Genomic DNA, 17,145 nt, shown 5'->3' on the forward strand with positions numbered 1-17,145 from the left:
GATTTCAATTATTAAATGTTCAGATGTTTTTTGTTGCCAGCCCACTTCCTTTTTTGGAGTCCACTGGCCTAGATTGCATACCACGCAGGTAGTTATGGTACAAAAATTGCTTGAACCTTTAAATGTTCTTTTTGTAGCATCCTTCCTACAAAAACGGTGGGTACTCTGTAGAAATCGTCTGTGATGACATTTTCCCGAAAAACGCTAAGCATTTACCACACCGCATTTTAAATGGATTATCAGAAGACCATTTATAAAGCCTACCTATTAGCTTAACGATAGCTACTGACGCCTCCCAATATGATGAAAAGGCAGGGGCGGGAATATATTGCCCGTTTCTAGATTGGGCTTTTTCTGTGCTGCTTCTCGTCTAAACCCCAATTTTCCAAGCGGAGTTTCTGGCGGTGGTGCTTGCTCTAGAGCAAGCTTTGTCTTCAATGGCTGCCATTACAGACTCTCTTTCTTTGTGCTCGTCCCTTGCTTGGGCTGTAGAATCACATATCCTAAACACCTTCCATTCATTACTCCCTCCACATTTGAACCTTGTTCACATGATATGAGTGCCAGGTCATAGCGGTGTGACAGCCAATGTAGTTGCGGACTGCCTGGCAATGGCATCTCTCAATGGCCCGTGCTACCTATCGTTCCGGCTACAGCGTATACGTTACAAAAGCGAGGTTCCGGAGACAGGATTCGTTAAGAATGACAACTGGATCTCTTTTAAGATCTGATGATTACCTGCACCTGAGGTATTCGTGGAGCAGGCAATCATGCCATTCACGGCAGGTTGAGGTATCTCTATCAAGGCTCCGCTGCCGGACCCCACACTTAAATTTTTATTTGCACAGTTTTGGGTTGGCGCTTAATCCCTTCTGCGTATTTTGTGGTGAGCACAAAACCATAGACCATTTTTTGTTGTTTTGTCGGCGGTACACCATGATACGAAGACGGTTTTTAGAGAAACCTCTACAACAGCTTGGCCTCTGTTTGAGCAGCCCAGTCTTATTGTCGTTTCGAGCCACCATACTTGGGTACAGCCAGAAGTCTGTTTTTACTGCCGTGGAAAATTTTTTAATAGAATCAAAACGGCTACCTTGTTCATTTTTTTTTGTTCATTTTTGTTAATTTTTGTAAACTTTTGTTAATTTTTGTAAAGTTTTGTTAACTTTTTATTATTCTTTTTATTCTTACAATTATCATTATCATTTAACTGCTCGTCTATAAACATCAGTATCGATCTCCTGCGTGCGTTCTGCATTGGCCGTTTCATTTCGTTGTTCCTTTCTGCTTACTTCCGTCCTTACCATTCATGTTGTTTCATCCAGGAATTATTTACCTCAAAAACTCTCTGTTCCCTCAATTCTTGGCCAATCCCCCTATGTGGGCATGTGCCATAGTATGAGGGCAACAACAACAACAGGTCCACTCTGTCCGCGGTACATCGATCCGGTTCCGCCGCTGGGGCGAGGCGAGAAACTTGCCTAACCATTGTAAACATATCCGGCGCTGACTTCCTCGGTTCCACCCCGAACTTGGGTCTGTGACTAAGGAATTGCTGGACCTCCTCTGGGATGCTCCTGACACTTCCCACGAGGTGGACGGGGTTTCCAGATTTTTTATTCTTTGGAGGAACGAGAGCACGCAGGCCCGGGTGTACCTGCTTCCAGAGGCACTCTGTCGTTCGGCTTGTCACAACCCCGCGCCATTTTCATGCTGCTGCTGGCGTTGGCAACGAAGCGAACGCCAGACCTACCATCACATCCGGTGAGCTCCTTCAGCCGTATCAGCGCTGCTTCCTTCCTCGGCTGCCCGGCCTGCCCGCTTTTTATGCCAGCTGGGGACGCCGTTTCGTAGCTGGCGCTGCTGGACTCACACTTTCCCATCCTCTATGTGTCCAGCCAGCGCTATCGGCACGCCAGCCGCGAAATTCCACCCGACCTCCTCGCAAAGCTGCGGTTGCCGCCTCCTGGCCCAGATATTTACGCCGATTTCAAGAAGGGCCTGACGGCGTTCTTTGGCTTGGAGCTCCCGCCGCCTCCCGGGGCTCCCGTTCCATACTCAGAAGCTGCGGCGCCACTCGACTCATCACCTCGGTTTTCACTCTGCCAGCTACTCTACCGAAGCCGCTCCCCAAACCGGTCTCTTCACTATCGCGGCCACCGAATGTGCCTCCACCCACGGTTCGGCAAGTGCCACGCGCCGGTCTCTTGCCAACCTTCTCAACCAGCTGCCTCAACCTACACCGCAGGCTCTCCCAAGTTTGCTCCACCGGCCCCTACGGACGGCTATCAACCTGTGAGCTCTCGTCCCACATCGCCTCCTGCCGAGTCCTCCTGGCCGACTGTCGCGTCTTCCCCTGAGCCATCACCAGAAGAGCTCTTTTTCGACCTGGGCCCCAACTCGCTTCTAGTCCCAAGTTCGCCTGCTACCTCAAGCCCAACCACAGTGAGCACAACTGTTCTTCCTATCGCGCGGGACGCATGGACGCAACCCCCGGGCCTCGTCGCGCCTCACCCCCCACCCGAAGCGTCTGCCACGCATCCCTGCCCACCTGGCGCCTTCACCAGTGACTGTGCCTCCGCGACAGACGAGACAGCCTCCGAAGGTGATGGCATGCTTGCGACGCATTATAGTGTGCCGCTTCCAACACCTCCAATGGACTCAGAACTACCGCTTCCTTCCAATTCGGACCCCTACGTTCAGGACTTGTGCCCTCTGTCAGAGCAAGCGGCCCCAACGCCACAGTGGGATTGCTTTTGCAGACAGCCGGTCCACCCCGTCGCCCGTTTCGACCACGTCCCTACACGGCAACTCGAGCCCCACGTAGAAGATCTCCAGCCCAACGTCGTGCGCCGACGTTTCCCCGTCGTCAGCGGCCGAGACGTCCCCTTCTCTTCTGCGGCTGCGGCTTCAGCACGCCATGCCTTCGTCCGCACCCACTGGGCCAGCGCACATCGCCCGTAAATCCCGCCGCGGCTGCATTTTCTGTCTCGCATTTCCCGGCCAGCTTCAACCCAACTGCTGCCACACCAGTTGACCTTGCGACTGGAGTGCACACAGCTCACAGCCCATTCGTGCATGCCTATTCTCGCCTGTTCCTTCCGCCATCATCCTCATCTTTTGGTTCCCCTCGCTCTTTGCGAAGCAGCCAGGCTCGACCGCCTGAGTTTACTCACCGCTCGGTGGCCTCCACGAACCTAGCTGTGTCTTGAACTTGACCGACCTGTAGAAACCGTTTTTCTCTTTTTTGATTTATCGCGCACCGCGCTAGGGGAGAGCATCTGTAGCGGCGCTGGCATCGCCAGCGGCTCTGATGAAGGTGAAGCTGGGAGCGCGACCTCACTCGGCAGAGGAGAAGTCTTTCGGCAGCCGGCCTGGCCAGCAACGTCAACGGCCTGCTCGGCCGGCTCGCCAGTCGTAGCTACCGGGACTCCAAAAATGCGGATCGCTTTCCCCACCCTCTCATGATCCGGATTAACTGTCACTACCTGCCCTATGTAGACGTATTCCCTTACCACTTCCAACATCTCCCTGCCGATTGTTAACTGCTCCTCCGTTGATAGACTGCGGAACATTACTTTAGTTTTTTGCATGTTAAGTTTTAGACCTACCGTTCTGCACTGCCTAACTCATTGATCATGATTTCCAGTTCACCTCCTGAGTGACTCAACAAGGCAATACATGTCATCAGCGAATCGCAGGTTATTGTTCTCTTGTCCACATCTGTTCCCAATTCAGACCTCTGAACACCTCCTGTAAACACGAGGTGAATAGCATTGGCGAGATGGTGCCTCCTTGCCTGACGGCCTTTCTTATTGGAATTTTATTGGTGACTTTACGGAGGGCTATTGTAGCTGTACAGTTTCTGTACACATCTTCCAGTATTTGCTCATAAGGCTCTTCTACACGCTGATAACGCAATGCCTGTATGACTGCTAAAGTGTTCACTGAGTCAGATGCTTTCTCGTAATCAGTGAAGGCTATATATATAGGTTGGTTAAGTTCTGCGCATTTCTCTATAACCTGATTGATAGTGCGAATATGGTGTATTGTGGAATATTCTACGCGACAGCCTGCCTTATCATTTGGTTGATTGAAGTCTGAAGTGCTATTCGTGCCACGGCCAGTTGCCCGGCACAAGGCTTATTGTTGACTTATTGAGTCTGCCGGATCAATGCTTTCCGACAGATTTCCACAAAAGCGCTTAAGCTCATGCGACAGAGGCTTGAGCAGAAGCATGCCAAGAAGTTTTATGCGGATCAGCAGAGTCGAGCCAAGCACACTGGCTCTCCGATCGGCGAGTACGTGGGAGCTCGCAAGTAAACTGTGCGTGCAAGCTGTCTGCTCGGTTTTCGGAGCCTGTAGTGAGATGGACCTGCTTTGTGGAAATAAAAAACAGCGCAGTGACTACGGACACGAACGAACAAAGGACAAGCGCTGACTAACAACTGAGGTTTGTTTCAAAAAACATAGGTATCAATACTCCCCCAAAAAACAGCCAGGCTGCATGCTTCTCCGGAAACACTTCTAATCATAGGAATCGAGATACTTAATCTCACAATCATGAAGAAGCACCAAAGCTGTGCTTACACATGTGTCACCATTCACGTGGATGTGATATGCCTCACACAGTTCCCTTGTTAATTTTTCCCTATGCCTGCAAATAACTTTCGTCTCATCCGAAAGAGGTGTGCACGTTTTCTTATTGGGGGAACCCGGGATATTATTCAGGGTGCAATATGTAGGTTGGACGATAGGGGGTCTTTTAACGTGGTATTATGCTGACCTAGACGGGTGCTCACACAATTTCCCATTTGGCTGATGTACTTCTTGCCACAAGAGAACTCAATGTCATAGATAGACTACCCTTTCAGCACGTGGCATCAGCTTATTTTGGTGGTTTGTCTTGCAGGCCCTACTACCGGTTGTTTTCTGTTTTTCAGCCTTTGCTTTCCTATTTACTATGGCACATGTTTTTCCAAGTTTTGCCGTGACGGATAACAGCAATTGAATACCATATCTGGCGCCTACACTCTTTAATTTATGTCAAAAAAGATAAACACATGGTGTACCCGCATGTCTTCTCTTACCTGATGGCTCTGATGGATGCTAATTCTTGAAAGATTTTAGTTTCCTCAAGCTTTTATTGCACGCAAGCAAGATTATCTCGTCCGGAAAAGCTGCCGAGTGTAATCTGCTAACCTGCTGACTAAAACTATTTCCCATTCCATGCACACAAGATTTTGAAAGTGCTGATCCTAAACATGCAACGGCTATACCACATTTAACTAACTTAGAGTGGGCTGAGCGATAACTAAGCAAGGGCTTCTCTGAGCGCTGCTGAAAAAACCAACAGACGTAATCACGGCTCAGGAACGATGTTAAGTCTAAAAACTGTAGCTCGTTGTTTTCCGGGACTTCGAAGGTAAATTTTAAGTCTTGTCTGCAACTGTCAAAGACCGTCAGTATTTCCTCTACTTGACCCTTGAAATTTGTGGGCTCAACAAAAATTAAACAATCATCAACATACCTAAACACGTGTTTTACGCAGTCTCCGAACTTAGATTTTATCGCCTTGTCAACATGACACAGAAAAATATTACTTAGTACCGGTTCTACTTTCGAACCTATTCAAAAGAGGCCAGTCTTTCTGTTATTGAAGCAGACAAGGAAGGAGGATTTATAGTTATCCATAACGACATAATGCGAAGAAAATCGGAACAAGCCATTTGTAAGGCCGGCTTCATCAGCGCGCATATCTTTTTTATTCCTTTAGCTTGTGGTCACTGCGGGCCTCCGGTCTACACCCCCACCCCTACCCCTGCAAGCAGTGGCAAAGGCGCAGGAAGCACTGGCTGCTTGACAACACCACTGTGACAGTCGAGGACACCTGGCACCAAGAAAGCATGCGAGGCGCGAACAACGAGCACGTGGGGCCGCTTGATCTCATGCAGCATTCCCACGGCGGCAGAATGCGAACCACCTCACATTCCGCGATGGGGCCCTTTTTTTTCTTCTTTTTTCTGGCATTCTCGATGGCACCGAAGCGTCGCGGTTCTCCGCCGTCTGACATTCCCGCGGCGAGCCAGTGGGACAGTGGTCCCGCCAATTAGCTAAAAAAAAACGCTTCATCCTTTCAGATGCGACGCGCGGGTGCGGCAGGGAAAGGGAAAGCATCAAGCGCTAAGGCCCGAGAACTCCCCTCGGGGAGAGGGTTTTCGAAATGTTTTCTGTATATGTTTCTTTTTCTTTATAGCCAAGCCCCGGGCTCGAAGTTGGCTCCAACCTTCTGCGGCTGTGGCTACCTCCATTGGTTATCGAAGCTTAGGGCGGGCCTCGATATATGACCGCCCTAATTTCTTTGTTTGCACAAGCTTTAAAATCTGCATGCAAAATCATTGGATGGCAGTCTTGTCTAATTGAGCTAGAGGCTCCGTGCAGTGGCACGTAATTCTACAACCCTAGACTCTAACCTCGCGTCGATGAGTAAAGGCTTGTAGTGAGTGTTTCTCTGTGTGAGAATTGTCTTCGTCAGTTACAGCTTGACCGTCTGTTTGACTCAACTTGTAACGCAGTTTGCCATTGTACATAGTGTAAATATATTCTCTCTTTGACCTTCATCTGCACATCTTCCTTCATCACCGCCGAACAACAACGTTTGGAAGGGTATGCACCCTTCCGAAGAACCCAACGGACCATCAAAAAATTACTGGCGCAGCACGACAGAATTCGGCGACCGTCGGCCCCGAGCTGACACCACCCGCAGGCCCAGCAGTGTGACATTCCTTGTGTGCTACGAGGTACATTCCTTGTGTGTGCTACGAGGTACATTCCTTGTGTGTGCTACGAGGTACAATCCTTGTGTGTGCTACGAGGTACATTCCTTGTGTGTGCTACGAGGTACATTCCTTGTGTGTGCTACGAGGTACATTCCTTGTGTGTGCTACGAGGTACATTCCTTGTGTGTGCTACGAGGTACATTCCTTGTGTGTGCTACGAGGTTCCACGTTCAACGGCGCGGCGTAGACGGAGACCCAGATGACAGGCATCATCAATTACCCAGCCATGCTCGTTGAGAGTGACAACCAGAACGAACGGGTTTAAGCCCAACCGGACCCAACCGGACCCGCCGCCGCCGCCGCGGGGAAACAGGCTTTATCCTCCCCAATTGGCGTGGCGGTTCCAGGGGCGGCCCTCCCGGGCACATTCCAGGACAAGGGAACTGTCAGCGATCCAGAGCGCGCCTTACCTTGAGGAGCGAGTGTCAGTTGATGGATGAAGAATGGAGGCCGGTGACCCGCGGGAACTGTCAGCGGGCCAGAGCGCGCCGCACCAAAGCCGACGCTATGCGCTACCGCGAAGACAACCTTCTTTCCCTCGGACTCAACACGTGAGGGGGGCGAGACAATAAGTGCGGTGGTATGTTTGTGCGCCCAAGTGAAAGCCCTAGCCCCCCCTCCTTCCCCTCCGGCGTGGGCGTCCTCACCCTAGGGAGTGTGGAGAAGAGGATATAAAAATCGAGAAGCAGTACGGAAGAAGCACGCTCAGGACGACATCGTTCGCCAAGAGGGCCTTCAGCGCCGAAGCCCGACGGCGTGCAGCTTCTGCCAGCAACCGCTCGAGCCCAACTCCGGAGCCACTCCATCGCCCCCATGAAGTCGTCGGCACGTAAGCTCGGACGCCCCAGCCTCTGATGTATAATCTTAATCATGTGTAATTATTGAATATACCTGTTTGTTTAAACTTAGCCATACGGTGTCTCTTTGCCTCTCCGTCCCGTGTGGACCTGCGCATTATGGGGGTCATCACACTGGTGTCAGAAGTGGGGTCTCAAAAGCAAATGTCCTCTGAATGCTGCGACATTCATGACTTCAAAATTGTAATCAAAAGGGAATCACGGGACTGATTGTGGGACTTTTACCCCCATTTGAGAGGCTTGAGGCACCGGAGGGCTTGAAAAAAAAATGTCTTTATCTGAGGGAGCTCCCACTCGACAGCCGTCGCTCGGAGCAAGCATGCTGGCATTAGGAAGCGTCATTCCGACGTTTACGGGAGATAAGACAGGGGTTCCAATCTGCGATTTCTTTTCCATGCTAGAAGAGATTGGGAAAATGGGGGGATGGTCCGATGCTCAAATGCTGGGAATGGCGAGGTGTAAGATGGCAGGAGCTGCTCATGATTTTGCATGGCGAGACGAAAAAGTAAAATCCACAAAATCATTTGCGGAATTTAAGAAGCTCGCGTTTGAGCATTTCGACACTGAACCACGTCACGTGCGGGTACAGAGGTTCCGTGACGCCGTACAGATGGTAGGGGAGGACGTGCGAACATTTGCGTCGCGGCTTCAGCGCTTAGCGCGCGATACGTTAAGCAGGGAGGAGGAAGGAGACCAGCTAAAGAAGAAATACGCGGAGGATATACTTAAAGAGGAAATGACCGCTTTGTTCGTGGCTGGTCTGCAAGACCCCGTGCGCCGGTTCGTGCTCTCGCGCAAGCCGAGCAATTTCGACCAAGCCGTGGAGGCCGCATTGGATGAGGAACGAAATGAGGTGTTAACGACAGCCGCAGCGAGAGTGCGCGTCATAGAGAGAGCGGTGCTCAACCCTGAGGTTGCTCTCTTGACAGAGCGATTAGATCGCTTAGAACAGCTGCTATCTCAGCAGGTAGAACGCCAGTTTGAAGCGCGCGCTCAACAGCGCTCATTCGCTGGAAACCGGAGACCGCCACAAAGCTACAGGCGCGGTATGCGAGATTTTGAAGAAATCGTATGCTTCGCTTGCCAGGGTCGCGGACACATCGCCAGGTTCTGCCAAAACGTGCGCCGTGGGGAGCCACAAAGAGAAGCAGGCGAGAGACGCCCTAAGCAAGCCTACAGCGGGGCTCCAGATACCGAGACAAAAAACTAGTTAGTCCTCCCCAGCCTGAGGAGCGTGGGGAGGGAGCAGTGGATGATGAGGTGGTGGTAGTTTGTGTGGCCGACGAGGCATGCCCTGTTGTGCGTTGCAAGTTAAATGTTTGTTGCATGGAATTGTTGATAGATACGGGGTCAAAGGTGACATTGCTTAAGGAGAGCAGTTTTAACACGCTTCGAAGGAAGGGGGACCGCGAGGTGTTGGAAGCGTCTGGTGGTATGGCAACCAAATTTGTAGGCATAACGGGGGATCCTCTTGGCATAAGTGGACTCTACCGGTTACACTTCTCTCTCGGCGGAATTTCATTGGAGCACCCCTGCTACGTATGCCCGGACACGGTGTCTCTGCCAAACGGAGTGTCAGGTATATTAGGGCAGGTTTTTGTGAGAAAAGGGAAGGTAGTAGTCTCATTCTCTGAGGAAGAGGTTAATGCGGGCGGCTCAAAAGTTCCGTTTTTGAACAGGAGAGGGGCTGAGATTCGCATTACCGATATTGACACCCGTCAAACAGTGGGATCATTGGAGAAGGTATATTCGCGGGTTGCCGTCAGGCTGGTCGAGGAGGCGGTCGTCCTTCCTTGGTCGGAGCACATTTTGTACGCGTTTGTGCCTTCAGATGTAGAGAGCGGCGCCGTGGGAGTGCTTGAGCCGGTCGACTCTCTTAGCAATGGCCTGAAGGCAGCCGCGTGCCTCGTGACAGTTAATGACGCCCACAGAGTGCCCCTACGGGTGGTTAACTGTAGCCAGCAGCCACTGAGCCTTCCCAAGAACAAAACATTGGCTTTCTTCACCTCTGCGATAGAGAAACGTGAGCACACCGATACGGTACTCGCAACTGTAGAGCATGCTAGTCCTTCGGCTGCTCCAAAGGGGTCGTTCGATCTTTCTCACGTAAAATCCAGGGAGAGGGAGGCTCTGGCTGGTTTGCTGAACGACTACTCGGAGGTATTCGCCGCGTCCAACCTGGATTTGGGCTGCTGTGGCGTTATAAAGCACAGGATAGAAACCGGCACCTCATCGCCCGTTTACCAGCGTGCGTACAGGATTCCTTACTCCCAACGTGAGGAGATGGAGCGGCAGTTGCAGGACCTGATTGATCGCGGCATTGTCGAACACTCAAAGTCACCCTGGGAGCACCAGCACTATTGGTGGAAAAGCCAGATGGCTCGTATCGATTGGTAGTGGACTACCGCAAACTAAATGCCGTAACTCGCATCGATCCATACCCCATCCCCAATATACAGGAGACGCTTTCTCAGCTGGGCTCTGCCAGGTACTTCACGGTAGTGGACATGGCGGCGGGATTCTGGCAGATAGCAATGGATCCGGCAGATGCCGAGAAAACGGCATTCAACACGCCCTCAGGGCACTATGAATGGAAAAGAATGCCGATGGGTCTGGCCAACAGCCCTGCTGTCTGGCAGAGAACCGCTGATGTTATCCTGGCAGGTCTTCTGGGGAGGCTGTGCTTCGTGTATATGGATGACATTATCATATACAGTGACAGTTTTGGGAACCATTTGCGCGATATTGAGCAGGTTTTGGTGCGACTAAGAGGAGCGGGTCTCAAGCTGAAGCCCTCTAAGTGCCAATTCCTCAAAAACGAGGTGAAATACCTCGGGCACGTTGTTTCAGCTGACGGCGTGCGACCGGACCCTGAGAAACAAAGGTGTGTCTCGGATTTTCCATCCCCGACTAGCGTCCGCCAGGTCCGGCAGTTTCTCGGCCTGATCGGGTACTACCGAAGGCACATAGAGGAGTTCGCCAAGCTCGCTAAGCCGCTCACCGCCTTAACAGCCAAAAATGTCGCCTTTCGCTGGGACGAAAACGCGGAGAATGCTTTTGGGGCCCTGAAAAGGAAGCTAATGAGTGCACCGCTGTTGCGCCACCCGGATTTTAATTTACCCTTCGTTATGGCCACAGATGCGTCAAAGTTCGCAGTTGGTGCCGTGCTATCTCAGGTTATCGAGGGCAAAGAACATCCCGTTGCTTTTGCTAGCCGACAGCTGAGCCCCACAGAGCAAAAGTACGGAGCTACGGAAAGGGAGTGCCTCGCCGTTGTCTGGGCAGTAAAGCACTTCAGATGCTACCTTTACGGCCGCAAATTCAAGCTAGTCACAGACTGCCATCCTCTGAAATGGGTGATGAGTGTCAGGGACCCTAGCTCGCGACTCGCTAGATGGAATCTACACCTGCAGGAATACTGCTTTGAAGTTGAGCACAAGTCAGGAAAGACACATCTGAATGCTGATGCACTCAGCCGCACAGCTGCCGTGGCAGCTATAGATGAGTTTGTCCCCGTAGTCGACCCCGCCGAATTGCGCACAGAGCAGTGCAAAGATCCTGACCTGAAGCGAATAATCGAAAGCTTAGAGGGCGCACCGTCTCACCCCGAACAGCTAGGTTATTTCATTGGCAAAGACGGCACCCTGTGTCGGCGCACGAGGCCAACCAGGAAAGGGAGACCAGAGAAAACCGCTTGGGAGAGAGTCGTCATACCTCGGTCGTGGACAGAAAGGGTTCTTCGCGCGTTTCACGATGCGCCATGCGCCGGTCATTTTGGCGTAGCGAAGACACGCAGGCGTGTGGAGCGTTTCTACTTTTGGAGTGGCATGCGACAGGATGTTAGAGACTACTGTGCGAAGTGTCATTCCTGTCTCGAAAGAAAAACACCCAAGGGACGAAGACCAGCTCCAATTCAGCCGTTCCCTGAGGTTTCGGCGCCCTTCGAGCGGACAGGTATGGACATAATGGGCCCATTGCCCACGACCACTTCCGGAAACAAGTACATTTTAGTATTTGTCGATCACCTTTCAAAATACGCGGAAGCGGTAGCACTCCCAGATCAGAAGGCAGACACGGTTGCAAGAGCATTTGTCGAACAGATCGTGCTCCGACATGGACCCCCGAGGCAACTCTTGACAGATCGGGGAACGAACTTCGTGTCGCAGCTAATGAGGAGAGAGTTTGCGAGCTGCTTAAGATCGCTAAGAAGCAGACAACACCGTACCATCCGGCTTGCAACGGCGCGGTGGAGCGACTGAACCAAACCGTGGCCGGGTTCCTGTCGCATTTTGTTTCGCGCGACCAGCGGGACTGGCACTTGTGGCTCCCGTATGCAATGTTTGCCTACAATTCCGCAGCACACGAGAGCACGGGCGAGTCGCCATTCTTTCTTCTCTACGGCCGAGACCCGGACCAGCCTAGTGAAGTGCCAGAGGGCCCCCGTCGTGTCCCATACGCTTCACTGGACGACTATAAGGTGGAGCTAGAATCGCGCTTGCAAGTGGCGAGGGACATCGCAAAGGAGGCCTTAAAGAAAGCGGAGAAGCGCAGGAAGGAGGTGCACGATCGCAGTGCTAGAGACGCGCCGTTTAATGTGGGGGACAGCGTGTACATTGAAAACTGCCAAAGGCAGATTGGGCTAGCTCGTAAGTTCCAGACGAAGTGGAGAAGACCGTGCGAGGTTGTCGAGAAGCTTTCTCCGGTAAACTTCAGAGTCCGAGACGTGAACCGGCGCTTGATAAGGATACACGCAAATCGCCTCAAGTCGGCACCGGTTCAGTATTCACGAAATGAGGAAAGGGAAAGCGCGGATTCTGATGGGGACAGAAGTGAAGCGGAGCGCGCAGATAGTTCGCAAGAAACGCCCTCTCCTGCATTTGTTCGGCAGGCGCCAGAGGTGACGGCCAGAATGCCACCGGATTTACTTCATGCATTGCTAGAAGAAGAAGCGCGCGAGGTTGCCGCGCAGATAACGCCAGGAGAGGCTCCTGCCACGAGCCCTCGCGAGTCCCAAAGCAGACAAAGGGTCACAGACTTACTTAGTATGACTCATGAAGGCCGATATCCGCTGCGAAATCGGAAAGCTAAGTCGGACTAATGGTGTAAACAGAGCGGAGTTGTGAACTGGTCAGAATTGTGTAATGCCGCAGCTCATAACATTGCTATATGCGTATGTGTTAAGTTATCGGAGTTAGTAGTTAAACCTTTCTGTCATTAAGTAACACCTTCACAGGAGAGCATGCGGAGCGCATGCAGAACCTGCCCTACTTCCTTTCGTTATCTATATTTTTGTCTGTGCCGTGATCGTGCTAGAAGTGGGAGCTCCTTTGTAACTGTGGTAAATTTATTTCGTCCAGTTTGGACTAGAAAGGAGAGGCTTGGGTGCTGAGTTTCATGTTTATCTGTAAAAGAAGATCAGTGCTGCCCCTGGAGACGCCAGTTATGACAGCGGAGGCGTATGGTGTTGTGCAGTGGTGTTGAGTGCAGCGAAGTGTTTTGCCGGACGCACTGTGCGAGGCGATTCAGAAAGACAAGGGGAGCTGCAGGGACTCAAATGTTCGGAGAACATTCTTCTGGAGGGTGAGCGAGTGTGACATTCCTTGTGTGCTACGAGGTACATTCCTTGTGTGTGCTACGAGGTACATTCCTTGTGTGTGCTACGAGGTACATTCCTTGTGTGTGCTACGAGGTACATTCCTTGTGTGTGCTACGAGGTACATTCCTTGTGTGTGCTACGAGGTTCCACGTTCGACGGCGCGGCGTAGACGGAGACCCAGATGACAGGCATCATCAATTACCCAGCCATGCTCGTTGAGAGTGACAACCAGAACGAACGGGTTTAAGCCCAACCGGACCCAACCGGACCCGCCGCCGCCGCCGCGGGGAAACAGGCTTTATCCTCCCCAATTGGCGTGGCGGTTCCAGGGGCGGCCCTCCCGGGCACATTCCAGGACAAGGGAACTGTCAGCGATCCAGAGCGCGCCTTACCTTGAGGAGCGAGTGTCAGTTGATGGATGAAGAATGGAGGCCGGTGACCCGCGGGAACTGTCAGCGGGCCAGAGCGCGCCGTACCAGAGCCGACGCTATGCGCTACCGCGAAGACAACCTTCTTTCCCTCGTACTGAACACGTGAGGGGGGCGAGACAATAAGTGCGGTGGTATGTTTGTGCGCTCAAGTGAAAGCCCTAGCCCCCCCTCCTTCCCCTCCGGCGTGGGCGTCCTCACCCTAGGGAGTGTGGAGAAGAGGATATAAAAATCGAGAAGCAGTACGGAAGAAGCACGCTCAGGACGACATCGTTCGCCAAGAGGGCCTTCAGCGCCGAAGCCCGACGGCGTGCAGCTTCTGCCAGCAACCGCTCGAGCCCAACTCCGGAGCCACTCCATCACCCCCATGAAGTCGTCGGCACGTAAGCTCGGACGCCCCAGCCTCTGATGTATAATCTTAATCATGTGTAATTATTGAATATACCTGTTTGTTTAAACTGAGCCATACGGTGTCTCTTTGCCTCTCCATCCCGTGTGGACCTGCGCATTATGGGGGTCATCACAGCAGTGTCCAGGCACTCGGCGACGCCCAGCACGTAGTAGCCACCCAGGAGGACCAGAAGGAATCGATCTCCGGCACCAGCCAAGCTGAAAAGGTACCCCGGCTCACCGACCCCAAGGCGGCGTTCACCCTTCGGCTCCGGACGAGTTTGGAGAAGAAACGGCACCTACTACCGACAGCAGCACGGGTGAGCGGGATTCCTTACGTCTCTTTGAGGTGGTTATGGCTCAAGCGTAAACGGGTGTATGGTGCAGACGCGGAGCATGATGGCGAGCTCAGCTGACAGAGGGGCAGAGGAGAGTGCATCAGACCAGAATGTATTTGAGGAGGACGACCTGTCAAGTGATATTTCGCAGAAAGACGCGATGTCGGCAGGGGCAGCATTAGATGGGGCGACGAAGGAGCCGGTAGCGGAAACGCGACGGAAAATAACTCCAGGGACAAGGTCTGATGCCGTAGAGATCCGCCGCATGGAACTAGATTTTCAGCCCGAAAAGCTTAAGATCGAATCTCGCGAACGCATCGAGTTGGGGAAACTTGGCATAAAAACGATAGGTGGCAGACAGACTCCCTTAATGCTGGTACCTGACGAGCAACGGCGAACAGGCCTCGACCCAGTATCCCAATGTGCCAAGGTCCTAAAGGGGCTCAAGTTACCGTGTGACGCGGATCTACCGCTGTGGTTTGACGATGTCGAAAGATTATTCACAATGTACGATGTGCCAGAAAACAGCCGCGTACATTTGATAATGCCAGCGCTGACCGAGTGCGTGCGGTACTTGCTTCGTGGACTCAAGGACGATGAGTGCGGTGACTACGACTTAGTGAAGAAAGCCGTTTTAAACGAGCTAAAACTCACCCCCGCTGAGTACCTAGACCGGTTCGAGCGCGCCGCAAAGCGCAAGGAGGAAACATGGGCGCAGTTTGCCTCTCGCGTAAAAACTTACTTTCAGTACTACCTGCGCTCGAGGGATGCAAACAGCAAGGAAGACGTGGTGGCTCTCGTCGTGGCCGATAAGATGAAAGCGAGCATAAGCACCGAGGGCTTAGAATACGTGCGCCTCCTCGAGGGAGAGAAATGCGTGAAACCGGAGGAGATGTCACGGATGCTGCAGACATTCGAGCAGGCTAAGGGAAAGGGGCGCGTGGTGCGACAAACGGTCACACACTCTGAGAAAGAAAAGACTCCTACGCAACCTGCGACCAGCGACAAGAGACGACAGGTGCAGTGTTTCGTGTGCCGCGCAGTAGGCCATCGCGTAAAGGACTGCCCACGAGCCGCTCACAATGCGCAGAAAGCCGATAAGCTCGCCCGGACACAGAGAGCGGCAGTATCCAGCACAGAGACAGCCGAAATCTTAGCATCAGCCCACCTGCACAGGACTTTGGTGGCAGAAATGAATGCCCCAGGGTCGTCCGACCAAGCACGGCAATCAAAGCTACAGCATCGTTCAGATCGAATGCGCCGGTGTGCCGGAAACTGCAATCATTGACACCGGCAGCGAGATTACTGTAGTCAGAGAAAGCCTCGTGCCCAGCGTATCCCAGGAGCCTTCGGGCGAAACAGTAGAGGCAAAACTAGTTACCCTCGCGGTCAGTGTGAAGCGGTGCCCCACACTTGTAGCGCGACCGGAGACCGTACATATAGTCTGTGCGCTCACAGGCAAGCTCGCGGAGGGTATAGACTGCTTGCTATCGCGGGAGGACTGGGAGCTGCTAGCGCAGGTCGACAGCCGCGGTGCGGCGCTTGCCCAGAGCAAGAGCCGCGTTGCGGCTGACACAGCTAGCGTGTCCTTCTCCGTGGCCGAGAAGAGCTACGACTTAGGCATTCTGGGTTTTTTGCGCTAAAGACACGACACAAAAGAAACGAGGTAGACAGGACAAGCGCTTGTCCTGTCTACCTCGTTTCTTTTGTGTCGTGTCTTTTGCGCAAAAAACCCAGAATGCTTAGGCACCAACTAGCCTGCAAAAACGTACTCGCAAGAGCTACGAGCCGACCCCAACGACGGTCGAGGTCCACGCGAATCAATCCCAGGCGGACGAACAGGAAAACGATGAGTCGAGCGAGGCATAGGGCGAGCAGCATAAAGCAGGCCGCGACGAGTACCCTATTGAAGACCAGTGCTCAATAAGTGACGACGAGGACGCGTCCTCAAAGCAGCGAGAGAAGTTCCGTTCGGCCCAGCTGTCCGATGAAAGCCTTAGAAAATCTTGGGAGGATGGAAAATCGGGAAAAGGGGGCATGTTCATATCGGACGGTCTTTTATACCACCGGGTCTCCATCGCAGGCGCAAAGTCAAGCAGCTTGTGCTGCCCCTCAGCAGACGAAAAGAAGTGCTTTCACTGGCCCACGAATCTCTCTGGGGAGGACATTTGGGCCCAAGAAAGAGGAGGGCGAGAATTAAGTATAGTTTTTTTTGGCCCGGTTTAGAGGCAGATGTGGCACAACGATGCAAGACGTGTCACGCTTGTCAGATCAGGTCAGATAGGCGGCTTAAAGACAGGGTGCCTATCACACCACTCACCAGACCTGACCACCCTTTCCAAGTAGTAAACGTCGACATCATCGGGCCGATTGACATGCCCTCAGGCCGGGGCCATAGGTACGCTCTTTGCCTGGTTGATTTGTGCACGCGGTGGCCCGAAGTGGTTTGTCTGCGTTCACTAACCGCGAGAGCAACATGCGACGCCCTACTCGCAATCTTTAGCCTCAACCGGTATCCCGGAAGTTATATGCTCAGACCAAGGAACTAACTTCACTGCACAGCTGACAAGGGAGATTAGACAATAGTGAAAACAGCGCTAAAGAAGAAGCCGGAAGGCGAAACGAGGAAGCGCTCTTTCCTGTCACTTCCTCGTTTCGCCTTCCGGCTTCTTCTTTAGCGCTGTTTTCACTATTGTC

General features: G+C 52.6%; 1 long non-coding RNA gene and 1 pseudogene across 1 annotated transcript in view; one reads left to right on the forward strand and one right to left on the reverse strand.

Annotated features, from left to right (window-relative positions):
- LOC144111130 (uncharacterized) overlaps positions 1-17,145 on the reverse strand; it is a 207,519-nt gene that overhangs the window by 46,119 nt on the left and 144,255 nt on the right. The gene's annotated exons all lie outside the window — the stretch shown is intronic.
- LOC144110846 (uncharacterized) overlaps positions 1-17,145 on the forward strand; it is a 41,971-nt pseudogene that overhangs the window by 22,600 nt on the left and 2,226 nt on the right.

The sequence above is a fragment of the Amblyomma americanum genome, chromosome 11, assembly GCF_052857255.1.
Source record: "Amblyomma americanum isolate KBUSLIRL-KWMA chromosome 11, ASM5285725v1, whole genome shotgun sequence".
Classification (NCBI taxonomy): Eukaryota; Metazoa; Arthropoda; class Arachnida; order Ixodida; family Ixodidae; genus Amblyomma; species Amblyomma americanum.